Raw genomic sequence first — 13,059 nt, forward strand, 5'->3', positions numbered from 1 at the left:
TATAAATAAGAACTACACATCCATTCCTAAGACCAAAGGAAAAAGTAGAGAAATTATTTTTATCTACATGTTGCAGAATACATTTTACACAGTGGACAAAGACTCACTGAGCTACCAAGATGCAACAAAGGCAGGGCCTGTGGCAGAGCCAGGGGTTGAGCAGTGAGCACCCCCCGGCACGTTGGAAAATTGGCGCCTGTAGCTCTAACCCTGGAGTCGGTGCCTAGACAAGGAGCCACATATTAACCTCTGAAGAGCCGCATGTGGCTCCAGAGCCACAGGTTGGCCACCTCTGGCCTAGCATATATCTGCTTGCTTTGCTATTTGTCTCTACTACAGACTATCACATGGTTGCTCAATAAGGCATGTAGCTATCTTGTTGGTTCAGTGGTTTTTTTTGTTTTTTTTTGGTGCACGTGCACATGTGACTCTCTTGCTCTTCCTCTTGCCCCATTTATCATAGGGGAGATGGCAGGTTTGAGTGTTCATACATGCAGGAATAAGGAGCACAACGTGAAGAACATCTCTTGGTGCAAATATATGAGGAACATTTTTTAATAAACAGAAATTTGTCAACTCTTTGAGGTCAACTTACTGTTACAGCAAAATAGCTTTAACTTTTTGAAACATTTGGTTTAAGTACAATGATACTTCCCAACCTGGAGGCTGGTGAATTTTCTGTAGAAGAGTGGATCGAGTGCCCCCACTCCACCCTTCCCACCCCCTCCCCTGAGCCTGCAGTGCCCTTGCTCTTCCCGCGTCCCACCCCAGAGCCTCCTGCATGCCATGAAACAGCTGATCAGGAGGTGCGGGGAGGGAGGGGAAATTTCCAGAGGCAGGTATAAATATGCAATATATAAATATACCTGCCTTTGGAAATTTCCACTATATGCATCCGACGAAGTGGGTATTCACCCATGAAAGCTTATGCTCCAATACATCTGTTAGTCTATAAGGTGCCACAGGACTCTTTGCTGCTATTTCCAAGAAGTTACACTATGGATTTCCCTTTGGGCTGTAGAAGAAAGATTTCAATTATGTGGATAATGCAGACAAAAGACAACGTATTGCACTTTGGTATATGCATTCATATGCCATTTGAGTCTCGTATTTTATGTCTGCATCTCCAAAAATAACCCCAGCAAAAAATTTCTACTCATGTACATCAAACTTGTCTTGTATTTCAGCTGTAGCTGGATTCTGAAAATGTATATTTATGAGTTCATGTCAATTTAACTCCCGTACAGTTTGAAGTGTCTGATGGAGTTCTAATGCAAGCTATTAATCTGCTCATCCACATGCTATAGCTCAATATCTCTCACCATCATCTCCAAACACAAATGTATTCTGAAGTGTCATTGCAGCAAATGTCAGCAGGCTGTAACCAGACACAAAATTTCAAGGCAAACACATAAACGAAGATATCAAGCATGCAAAGTAACAGTCAGATATGGGTCTGATTCTGCCATCTACTCGGGGAGAATTTTCAAGAAACACAGGATCACTAACAAGCTATACAGTTTTGATAATAACGAACACACTTCAATTCTACAGTATTTCATAGTAAGAAGGGACCGATTTTTACACTGCCACTTTCTGGTGCTATTACCTGCCCTCATACTAACCAGGATGAGGGGAGATCCTGTACAGACAGACTTGAACGAATGGAACAGTTACAAAAATTTTGATGGACTTCTTCACTGAGGATGGTGTTCTTACCCCAGAGAAAGTTTACTGTAGCTCCTCTTCTATAGAAAAAACTTCACTCTCCAATGGGGGAAGGGGGTGGGGGTGGGGCCGCGGAGGACCACAAGTAAACCAAACATTTTCCAGAATACGCAAAATATATTTCAGATCCTATTCCTGGTTCAAGTCCTTTAGAAATATAGAAAACTTCAAAAAAAAAAACAACCCAACCATTAAAAGATACAACCGCTAAAGGACTGGAGTAAAGCCACTACACATGCTCTAACACTTACTACTACAGAAATGGCAGCTTTACCACTCCTTATCTTCCACCCACACTGGTGCCAATACATATAGGTTCTTCAGTCCCTGAATATCCTCTTGCCCAGACAGTCCTGGTATTTGGGAGGAGAACCAAAACTTTTCTCACACTTTCCCCTTAAATTCCCAGTGCTCCAAAGGAATGAACTCTCCAAACTCTGACAAACTCAGAGAGCAGAATTGGCTTTTCAAACTCTGCAAGAAAGTGCCATCTCTCTTTCAGCCTCCTGAAAGCTGCCATGCATCTCCTTGTGGATTTTCCTCTAGTAATCTCAAACCTTCATAGATTCACCAGTGTCACATTTGTCCCAAAGTAACTACTCTGATAAGCCTTCCACCATGCACCTTTTTCAAGCTATGGGGAAATCAAACAAACCGCCTCTGCACTGAGGGGGAGGGAGATCTTTTATCCATATGGACCCACCAAAAAGTGCTTCTACCACCACCGAAACAGCTTTTCTGTCAGCGTCCTGTACCAAGAACAACTTTAACCAAACAGCTGCCATATTACATCTCAAAGCCTCATATAAGTGGCCAGGCCTTTCCATTTTTGGAAGCCCTTCTTACCTGAAAAATCTACCAAACTACATGCAGCAATGATTCTTTCCATATTTTGGCTGGGTTTCACAAAGGACTCAATCTTTATTACAGTTAAGCAACTGATCTCTTTACATTCTTATACTCACAAACTATGATCCCAGTCCTACAATCTTATCTATGCAGGTAGACCCTTGTGCCTGTGTATCTGATTTCAGGATGGGGACTTATGGTAGCAACTTCAGAGGTATAGTCTAAAGATTGGTAGAACCAATATTTTTTAAAATAAACTGGGTAAAATAAACCTTTCCGTCTCCAATGAGGATACAAAAACCTTTAACAGCCCTTTCGACGAAGGGCTTTAGCACTGCTGAAATTCCAGCATTAAAATGGGCAACTTAAAAAAAAAAAAACCTGCGATTTATTGACATTGTGAATCTCATTTGCAAGTTTCTCTTTGCCCATTCTGTTCCTGAGAGCAAATAAGTTTCTGGAACAAAAAATAGGCTTATGTTTAGTTTCTTTTACTGGGGGACAATAGGGGAAAGGAAAGGGAGTTAGAGATGGGAATGGAAGGGTTGCATTTTGTGCTACGTCACCCTTGACAGCTTTTCATTTAAAATATAGGCATCATACACATTTCCCCATGTTAATCAATAAGCAGATCAGTCTAAAAAGATAGATATACAAATATTGCACCTGCCAGTTCTGTACTTTGAACCCATGTATTTTCTGTAATTATGAACCTGGTCAGGTATATTTCAGGTTATAACCATTAGCATCAATGGGAGCTGCGTGTATACTATAGGGAGAAAAAAATAGTAACAAATGACCTCTACATAACCTTAATAGGCAAATAAAACATTTTACTGTCATCTTCAAACAAGTTTTGACAGCTAACCACTGGCATGGTATAGTTAATTGGGGGCTGTAACTAAAATCTTTACAACATGTCCCAGTGATATCTCAAGGCAAAATATATCAAAGGTCACCTTGTATGAAAGAGCCTTATTGTTTGCATGTATACTTAAACAAAACCTTTGTTGGCACAGGTAGAGATGGGAGTCGGTGAAATTCAATTTTACTCCCGGGAATGGCAACATTAGATTTATATTACAAAGGTGGATTATTGTGTAAGTAGTACTACAGACTTACAGCAACGAGTATTGTCAGTTTGGAAAAAAAATGGTGTCATAACACATATATGCAAAGCTGCAGGCTATATTTTCTCTTATGAGCTAGATCAGATATTACCTGACACAATGAATTTAACTTCCCCTAGTGATTAAATTAATTAGTAGCAGACCAATATTTATAGTAGTACCATAGCTTTAAGCAAAGCACAACAAAAATGTCAATATTAAGCGGAAAGAGAAGAACAGAATCAAATATTTCAGTTTTTTCAAGTATGTTGGCTCAGAAGATAATGGATGTAAAAATTGAATCCACGTTCCCACTATGCCACCTGTTTAAGGATACAGGAAGAATCTTAGATCTGAATAGTGTTAACACCAAAACCTTAGACTTTTAAAAAAACTGAATTTACTTTATGCTGTTTATAATTTGCACTTCATTCTGCTTGGACAAGAAAACTACACTGTTTAGTTTCAAATATTATTTCTAGTCAGTTTTGATTCATGGTTCTCTCATGCTAGCACTATATTGCTGTGTTCAGGTACACAACATCATAGAACACTATTTAAATACACAACAAAAACCCCACATCCTGCAAAACCTCACCAGGAAGCTTTTATTTGGGATCTAAATAGCATGTCTTATTTCAAAAGGTATCCCTTCATCATGTTATCTGGAGCCCAGCAACATGAAGGCACTGAAGATAATATAAATGAAGTTACGATTTTCAAAAACAAAATAAAAAACTGACATACTTGCTGATTCCTCCCTGCTCCCCTCCCTCAAATGTTTAGTTTATTATTTGATGTTTGACTATGTTGATCAGAAAAAACTCATAAAACGTGTTTTGCTGGCTATAGGCGTACTTTGGCCTGTCTCTTACCAATTGTTTTTCAAAGCACAGCACTGCCTATTATTGCAGAAGAAAACACATGACATCTGGATATAGTTTTTTGTAATCAGTTGCTCGAGTTAACTGTCCTTTTTTATTACAAAAAAATAATAAAAATTTTACTAGAATGATGTACTTTGGACATTTGGCCTTCAGTCTTAGAAACTGAATTTTCTTTGTTCTAACTAAGCACATATTTGGAGAGATCTGCAAAGCATTTTAACTGTGCTCTTTAAGTCTTTTAAAGATATTTAACATAGAATATGAATACCTTCTTTGAATGCCAAGCCAGCCATGCATCAAGTATAAAAGACTAACAACAAATTTTAAATATTCAATCCGTACCATCAGCAGGCCAGCAAGAATTCTAACTTGTATTCACCATAATATCCATCAAATAGAAAAGATATATTCTTTCATACCCTAAAAATCATTTTAAATTTTTGATGGGGACAGAGATTACATAATGGAGAATAGAAGACAGCATGAATTTCTGTATGATAATTTTATTTTAGAGTCACCTTTGGAGAGTATATCTTTGGCAGTTAGATAGGCAAATATTGTAGACAGTGAACTTTCTGAATTCCATCCTGCAAGATCTAGGAAAATAACAGATTTTAAATCACTTGAAGAACGTTGTCTCTGTGTGTGCGTATATACTCAAGTCAAAAGATGCATTTGAGGATTCTTGCTATATGAAATCCCAAAGAACCACATCTGCTTCTAGAACTGTGCAGCATGGTTTTGATTGACTGTAAGCTCTACAAGGCTTGTATAGCATCTAACACAATGGAGCCTTCAATCTTGACTGGACCCTCTGAGCACCACTATAATACCCATTAAACCCGAAATTTCACTCTACTTTATTAAACACGTGTGCATTCAGCAGAATCCCAAGTGTGATGGGGTGTATAGATCCCACTGGACACAGAAGGTGCCAGAGAGGCCCTCGTGGTAGAGCTGGCTCTGCCTCCCAACTCCTACCCACGAGACCTTTACCCAGACCCTGAGGACAATACAACTGACTACCAGGATAAGATGGACGCTGACCCTAACTCAGAGACCCAGCCAGAGCAACTTCCACAACCCACCCCACCTCCCCCCATGTTGGAGCTGAATCATAGGCAGCACTGTAGACTCACTTTGCTGGAGCCACAGGGAGGGAGTATCCCTGAATACATTAATGTTTGTGACTTTCATTTTGATCACCTATCTGGAGAAACTTAAGAAGGCCCACCAAGGGCAGAGCCACCCCTGCCTCTGCCCCCTTTTGGTAGACTGGGCTTATGCTGGGATCACCCACTGTAGATAGCGGCACATGGTCAGGTCCTCCCTGTGGAAAGAACCATCGAAGACCTCGTTAGACCAAAATATCATCTATTCAACAGAGTTTTTTTCCTGTTATGGCAGTGCCAACGCATTACCCTATTTAAACTTATGTTCAGTTTTGCATTTAAAGCAGAAGTTCAAGCTCTCTGTATGAAAAAAAACAAAAAAACCCCACAGAATATCTGCCCCCCAAATCTCTACCATGATCTCTGAGTAAAGCTTGCATTTTCTGAAGTTTTTTTTAAATTGGTTAATTAGTTTGCATTCTAGTCAATTACAAATTGGCCTCCCAGAAGTTCACATTCTGAGTCTCAAAATTTGAGCCCCATTAATTTAAAAACCGCAAACTGTAGAGAGTTAAAAAAAAAAAAGTGCATTGTGAGAATTTGGTGGATTCTCTGGGGTTATGTAATAATTAACAAAATAATTAGGTTTTTACATCATAACTTGGTTTGTGTCACACTTAGCTGAGGGAGATTATGATTTATGACAACCTACATCTTCTATGAAGCAGCTACCGTTGGCTCATTGTTGTCCAGGAGCTTAGTGAAACTATTCAGCGAGTTCGCTAGTGCTCCTGAATCATCTGAATAGTTTCAATCCATGAGACCAGGTTCTTCAACACAGTACTGCTGTTTTGCTGACGACCAGGATCTATGGGAAACTGTTCAACTAGATTAGGAGATGTGTTACTGAATGGGTTAAACAGCTTCACCAAGATCCTCTGCTGGCTCCTGAGCAAAGCTCCTGAGCCCACTGAACAATTTCAAAGTGACCGTGGTCCCCTCTGAAGTAACTGCTGGTTTGTCAGAGACCAGGAGCTCCATGAGAGCATTCACCACTAGAACATACCTTACTCAGGCAGCGTTCAGGTATGTGTAAGTGTGATTTTCCAGAATAGTGCAAAACAGAGGAGAAGGCTAGGAGAAATCTGGCTGTTTATGGTGGCAGGCAGTTTGGGATACGGGATGCTGGAAGGCTGGCATCCCTACTAGAACAGAGTTACGACTGCAGTTTATTGTTCATGCTGCATGGTGGTTATTCTAGTGGTAAAGTGAGAGTCTGGTTGGAGGAATAAATTGTGTCATGTTAGATGCCTTAAATTATTTTTTATTATTTCTTTGCTTTGGTGGTTGTGTGTTAGGCATGTTATGCCTAGAGCAACCGTACACATCATATTTTGTGCATTAATATACATATGTATACACACTGCCAAGAAACTTTGGGAGACTGAATTATGTCAAATATTAAGAGTAACAATGAATATAAATGAAACATTTATAGGCTTTTATAATCTGGCAAAATCATCCCCAGACCAACAAAAGGCAAATCTACATCCTAGGGTTTATATCACTACCAAATCTCAAGTTTCTATGAACTTCCACTGATATGGTAGGGCTGTTAAATTCAAAAGTATTTTTCTGCAAAGACAATAAGCATTTTCCAGACCACTTTATATTGAAAAAGGGCTTGACTGTTTTTGATTAAACTTAAAAGAAACCCCTTCCTGCTAAAGAGCAAGCATACCAAATTTGAACCAAAAGAGTACAACTTTGTGAGTTACAAGGTAGTGACCGTACCATTTATAAGGGAAATACACATGCAACTGCATTTAGATTGTAAACTCTTTGGGGGCAGGCACAGTCATTTACCATAAATCTGTACAGCATTTACCACGAGTCCCAGAACTGGCTGGCCTCTGACCTATATCACAAAGGGCATGTAATAAATAATAGTATGCATCACTATGCACACTGTCTGTAGTCAGTCAAATGTAAAGGGAATAGAGTTAAAAATATAACTTAAGATGGAAAAGTACATGTACAAAACATGAAATAGAAAGACAAAACTAAAGCAAACTTTAGAAGTGATTCAACAGAATCCTCTTCTTTGAGCCAGCACAGCAGACTGTTTAAAACTGCTTTCCACAATTAAAACTGGACACCCTCTATGCTCTAGGCAGGATATTGAGAATCAAAGTGAAACAAAATGGGAGGAAATTTTTGACTCCCTGCATTTCATCTTGATTTCTTCATTTGAATCATTATTTTGACAACTTAATATGATGTCAATCCTGCACTCACCCAAGTAAACCACAAGAATCCCATTCACTTCAACGGGAGAAGGAACAGGCTACAAGTCCTTACCTTCACTAGGAAGGAGGTGCGGCTAACGTGGTAAACTCCAAGTGGAGACAAGGCAAGTTATAGCTTTCACATGAGTTAGAAGGTTAAGGTAACTCCCAGGCTCCCCCACTAGTCTTTACCTTAACATGCTGACACATATTAAGGCCATAACCCAACTTGTTTTCACTAGGATTTTACCTTGTTTTAGCTACCACATAAGTATGTTCTTACTCCCCCATGTTAGCTTTTTTCCTAGTGAAGACAAAGCCTTTAGGAGACCAAGGAGGAGAATGAGACCTCTGTAATGTGTTTAACCATCACAACCCAATAAGTAGAACTTATGTTAATACAGTACCATCCCAACTAAGCAGCAGTTAGTACCATTTGTTAATATTAGTTTAAATAAATTCCAAGGACAATGTCTTGATAAAACCGCTATTCTGATTAAGTTTCAGAGTAGCAGCCGTGTTAGTCTGTATCCGCAAAAAGAAAAGGAGGACTTGTGACACCTTAGAGACTAACAAATTTATTTGAGCATAAGCTTTCGTGAGCCTTAGAGACTAACAAATTTATTTGAGCATAAGCTTTCGTGAGCTACAGCTCACTTCATCGGATGCATTCGAATGCATCCGATGAAGTGAGCTGTAGCTCACGAAAGCTTATGCTCAAATAAATTTGTTAGTCTCTAAGGTGCCACAAGTCCTCCTTTTCTTTATTCTGATTAAGTGGAAGATACTGAATTGTGAAGATATGAGGAGGAGTAGGGGGAAATCCAACCCTAGTACCCAAACAGGTTGAAACTTTCAAGTATAAACTGAGAAGTTAGTACAAGAATAAGAGTTAATGTTTTTAAATGGGGGAGGGGGGAAGCTATTAGCCTCTAAGCATTTTCCTGTTTAATAATCTTTTCACAGCTAACTAGTAACCCAAGCCACAAACTGTTCATAAAAAACACATGAGTAAGGTATTTAGAGACATATTTTAAAACAAACAACACTTTACACTTTCATTAGAGGTTAGGCAACATACTAGTGCATCTGAAATGGGGGGGCGGGAATGGAAGCATTTCCTCTACATGCCATTTATCTGAAAGTTACTGTAAGAAGTAGATACACAACCAAGACCATATGCCACAGTGGTTATTCGAAGCACATTAATGGTTCAAGTCATAAATTCTCATTCCCTAGGAGTCATCATATAGCTTTTATTCATTACTTTGTGCCAAATGATATAGCAAACACATTGTTTTGTTTATAAGGCAACCGGCATTACAAAACATAATGCAAGGAAAACGCTGGTGCAGCAGGAAAGCTCTGTGATAGCCTCAAGTCTGGCCATTTGGTCAGTTTGTAGGACCGGGACCCTAATTTCCTTTGTAATTTCAAATGGATAGATTTCTCCATTTTCTGCTCTACGCGGTTATGTAGTGGTGTTGTGTAATACTGCAGCTATTTAACATTCTCCTCCAGAAGTGGTTATATTTCATTGGTATCTGAAATGATTCCTGTATATCTGAAATTTGTAGTGTACCTTGAGATATAAGGCACTATCTTAACCTATCATCTTCTGCTACACAAAATTGAACAATTTTGTGATGGGTGTACCAACCTCACACTAGGCCTGAAGAGGTTAATGAGAGCCTGTGGCCACAATCAGCCTCACTCAGCTACACCCAGGATTCTTTACATTGGTGGAGGGACATACAGAGAGCAGAAGACTCCTGCTGAGTAGGGGCTATCTTGTGAGGTGAGTGGAGAAAACAGCCCTCCAGCAGAACCAGCTGGATAGCAGAAAATGCTAAGCAGCTCTGGAAGAGGCTAAGGGAGCCCACAAATAGGCTATGGCAAAAGTCCAAAAAACAGCAAGGTAGAAAGTGGTCCGGGGAGGCAGAGGGGGTTGGTGTAGTCAGGCCTTGACTGCTTCTCCAAGGTTCCCTGGACCAGAAGATAGTGGAGAGGGAAGCCCTGGGTTCCCCTACCAAGGTTGAGCAAAAACCACATACACACACACACCCCAGTACCATGGGGGTAAGGACTAGTGAGCCCAGACTCAGACTGAAGGGCCACTGTGAAGTTAACAGACTACTATTTGTTGGTCTATTGATACACTAGGAGGGGGGTGGAACTCTGACACCCAGAGAGAAGACCAACTTGCAAGAAGCAGCAGACCACCGCATGGCTGGAAGGGCTGTCAGTCAGCAGGGTGTGCTAAAACAGGAAAGCATGCTACACCCTGCCCAGCCAACAGAGGATGCACCAGCAGGTGAGTCACACGTACGTTTAAAGGCTGGATTCAATGGAAATGAGTCATGGCTGGGTAGGTTAAGACAAAAATTTTCATTTTGTTTAAGAAATCTTTTAGGAAAAAATCCACTAATAAAATATATATATATTTTTTTTAAATCAGTGACTACATCTGGATTTAAAATAGTTTCCCCTGCATCATTTGCAATTCAAGGCTAGAATCATTGTGCTAGTTCATGACTATTGAGTAGTATTGGGCTGCTCAGCCTATCACCGACTCAGAAAAGGCAAGAATCACTGCACCCATCTTCTCTTCAAACATCCAAAAGAGGTGCCTCAGGTAAGACAAGTTCAGTGGATACATTTGAATGAACAACAGAAACAGAACCATAGCTAAGATTCTGTGCTCATTTACACAACACCAAAGACTAAAGGGTTCATAAAGGGGCTCCCTGATTCATTTCCATAGCTGACAAGGTAATATCCCAGGCTCATCATCCTGGGAGATTTCAACGTTCACACCAACAATACTGCAGATGCAAAAACCCAACTCCTCCCTAACTCAACTGCCTCCCTATAACTTTCATGGGTTACCTCTGCTCCAGCCAATGTAGCCAGTCACAGTCTGGACCTGGTTTTTGGATTAAATGTCAACAGAGGACGCGGTCTTGGACTCACCGTATCACCTCATTAAAACAGTAGTCGGAGCTCTCCAACCTCCCAGGCAACAAGACCAATGACTCCGATTAGACCATGAAGACTCTTAGCCACTCATCAAATTCCAAAGCATGCTAAAGTACAGCAAGAACTCTGCCTGTAGGACAAAGAATCAAGGATCTAGTGAATCATTATGACTTACACTAGCCTCGACCATCAATCCACTGCCCCCCCCCCAAATAGCCCCTCCCTCACCATCTCCCACATATATCTCCTTGGTTTTCTGACACCCTGCACCAGGATGAAGAGAGAGGGTCAGAAACTCAAGGACTGATGGTAGAAATCAAAGGCTGAAACAGACAGGATAAAATATAAATTTCTCAAAGCCTGTGCTGAGACTGTATTACAGCCACCAACAGAACCTTCCTATCACTCCACCGAAGCTACCAAATCCCACCTAAGGAGCTATCCTACGGTGATAAACCGGTTCATGAAACTGGAGTGCCTACAGGCCACAACAGAATCCATCATCCTACTTCACTGATCAGATCACACACACAGAGAAAGGCTTTTCAAACAGCATGGCTTCACTCCGCCTACCAGGCGGCAACCAACCTGTCTGCATTCTCCAAGTCCGGTACTTTCATTCCTTGTGAAATACTGGACGCACTAAAGGAGTCTCAACCCAAGACCTGCGAATACCCTAACAGGTGAAAAGGTCATGAGCAATCAATGACACTTGTGGCTGAAATAGCCAATGCCTCATTTAGAAAAAGAATCTTCCTTTCCGCCTTCAAACTTGCAATAGCACAACAGACACTGAAGAAACCCACCTGGATACATCAGTTCTAGCTAGCTATGCCCAGGATCAGACTAATTTCTGAGCAAGCTCAGAGGATCAAGCCAAAGGCCAACTACAGTGGAGTTTCATCATACGTGCATTTAACTTTCGTGAATTCAACTATATGAGGTCGGCAGGAAAAAAAAAAAGAAAGGAAAAACAATAACTTGCGGCGGTGGAGTACTGTACAGGAGTCAACGGGAGAGCACTCGAGGGGTCGATTTATCATGTCTAGACTAGACGCAATAAATCGCCCCCCATTGGATCGATCGCTGACCACCGATCTGGTGAGCATCTCGCCGCGCTGAGTGTGATTCTAGTGTTTAAAGATACGTATTTTTCATACAACATGGCCCCTAAACGCAAGCCAACTACTTCATCTGGTGCTCAACCAAAGAAACAGTCATCTGTTCCAATGCTGGAGGAAAAACTGACTGTGTTGGACTTGAGACGGTACGTCAGTCTCCAACGTGGCATGTAAATATGGCCGCAACGAATCTAGCATCCATGCCATCAAGATTTGAGAGAGAGAAATTCGTCAAGCCATGGCATCAAGTGCTCCAATAACTGCTAAGGTGATGAGCCAGGTGCGTGATAAGACTTTAGTGAAGACTGAAAAGGCATTAAACTTATGGTTGGAAGACATGAACCATAAACGTGTGCCTATCGATGGCAACGCGTTGCGAGAAAAGGCTCTTAGCCTCTGCGCGCTGTTCAAACCTCTTGCTGAAGATGGACAGCCTTCCGATGAGAAGGAATTCAATGCCGGCCAAGGTTGGCTTAACAGTTTTAGAAACCGCTTCAACCTCAAAAATGTGCAGACTACTGGTGAAGCTGCTTCTGCCAAAGAAGAGGCAGCAAAAGCCTACCCCGAACAATTAAAGAAAATCATAGACGAAAAGGACCATCTCCCAGAACAAGCTTTTAATGCTGACGAGACTAGGCTCTTCTGGAAAAAAAATGTCCAACTGCACTTACACTTCAAAAATCAGAAAGACAAGCCCCTGGCTTCAAAGCACCTAAAGACCGTGTGACTGTGCTGTCTTGTGGCAATGCAGCTAGGCATTTAAGAAAGCTGGACTTGCTCTACAGGGCTACCAATCCCCATGCCTTAAAAGGCAAGAACAAAAATCTCCTGCCTGTATTCTGGCAATCAAATAAAAAGGCTTGAGTGACGGCATCATTATTTCCGGATTGGTTCCACAAGTGTTTCATTCCGGAGCTCAAGAGGTACCTCGAAAAGAAAGGACTTGATTTTAAAGTGTTGCTGATCATAGACAATGCTCCTGGCCA

At 40.9% G+C, this 13,059-nt stretch overlaps 1 protein-coding gene across 13 annotated transcripts in view; it reads right to left on the reverse strand.

Annotated features, from left to right (window-relative positions):
• ADD3 (adducin 3) overlaps positions 1 to 13,059 on the reverse strand; it is a 197,559-nt gene that overhangs the window by 161,430 nt on the left and 23,070 nt on the right. For 4 of the 13 annotated variants that reach the window (XM_075131083.1, XM_075131081.1, XM_048856052.2 and 1 more), the window contains exon 2: positions 10,947 to 11,082. The exons of the other annotated variants lie outside the window; for them this stretch is intronic. The gene's annotated coding sequence lies outside the window, so the exon portion shown is untranslated. The remainder of the gene's footprint in view (positions 1 to 10,946; positions 11,083 to 13,059) is intronic. 13 annotated transcript variants of the gene reach the window in all.

The sequence above is a fragment of the Caretta caretta genome, chromosome 7 (genome assembly GCF_965140235.1).
Source record: "Caretta caretta isolate rCarCar2 chromosome 7, rCarCar1.hap1, whole genome shotgun sequence".
In the NCBI taxonomy this organism is placed as follows: domain Eukaryota; kingdom Metazoa; phylum Chordata; order Testudines; family Cheloniidae; genus Caretta; species Caretta caretta.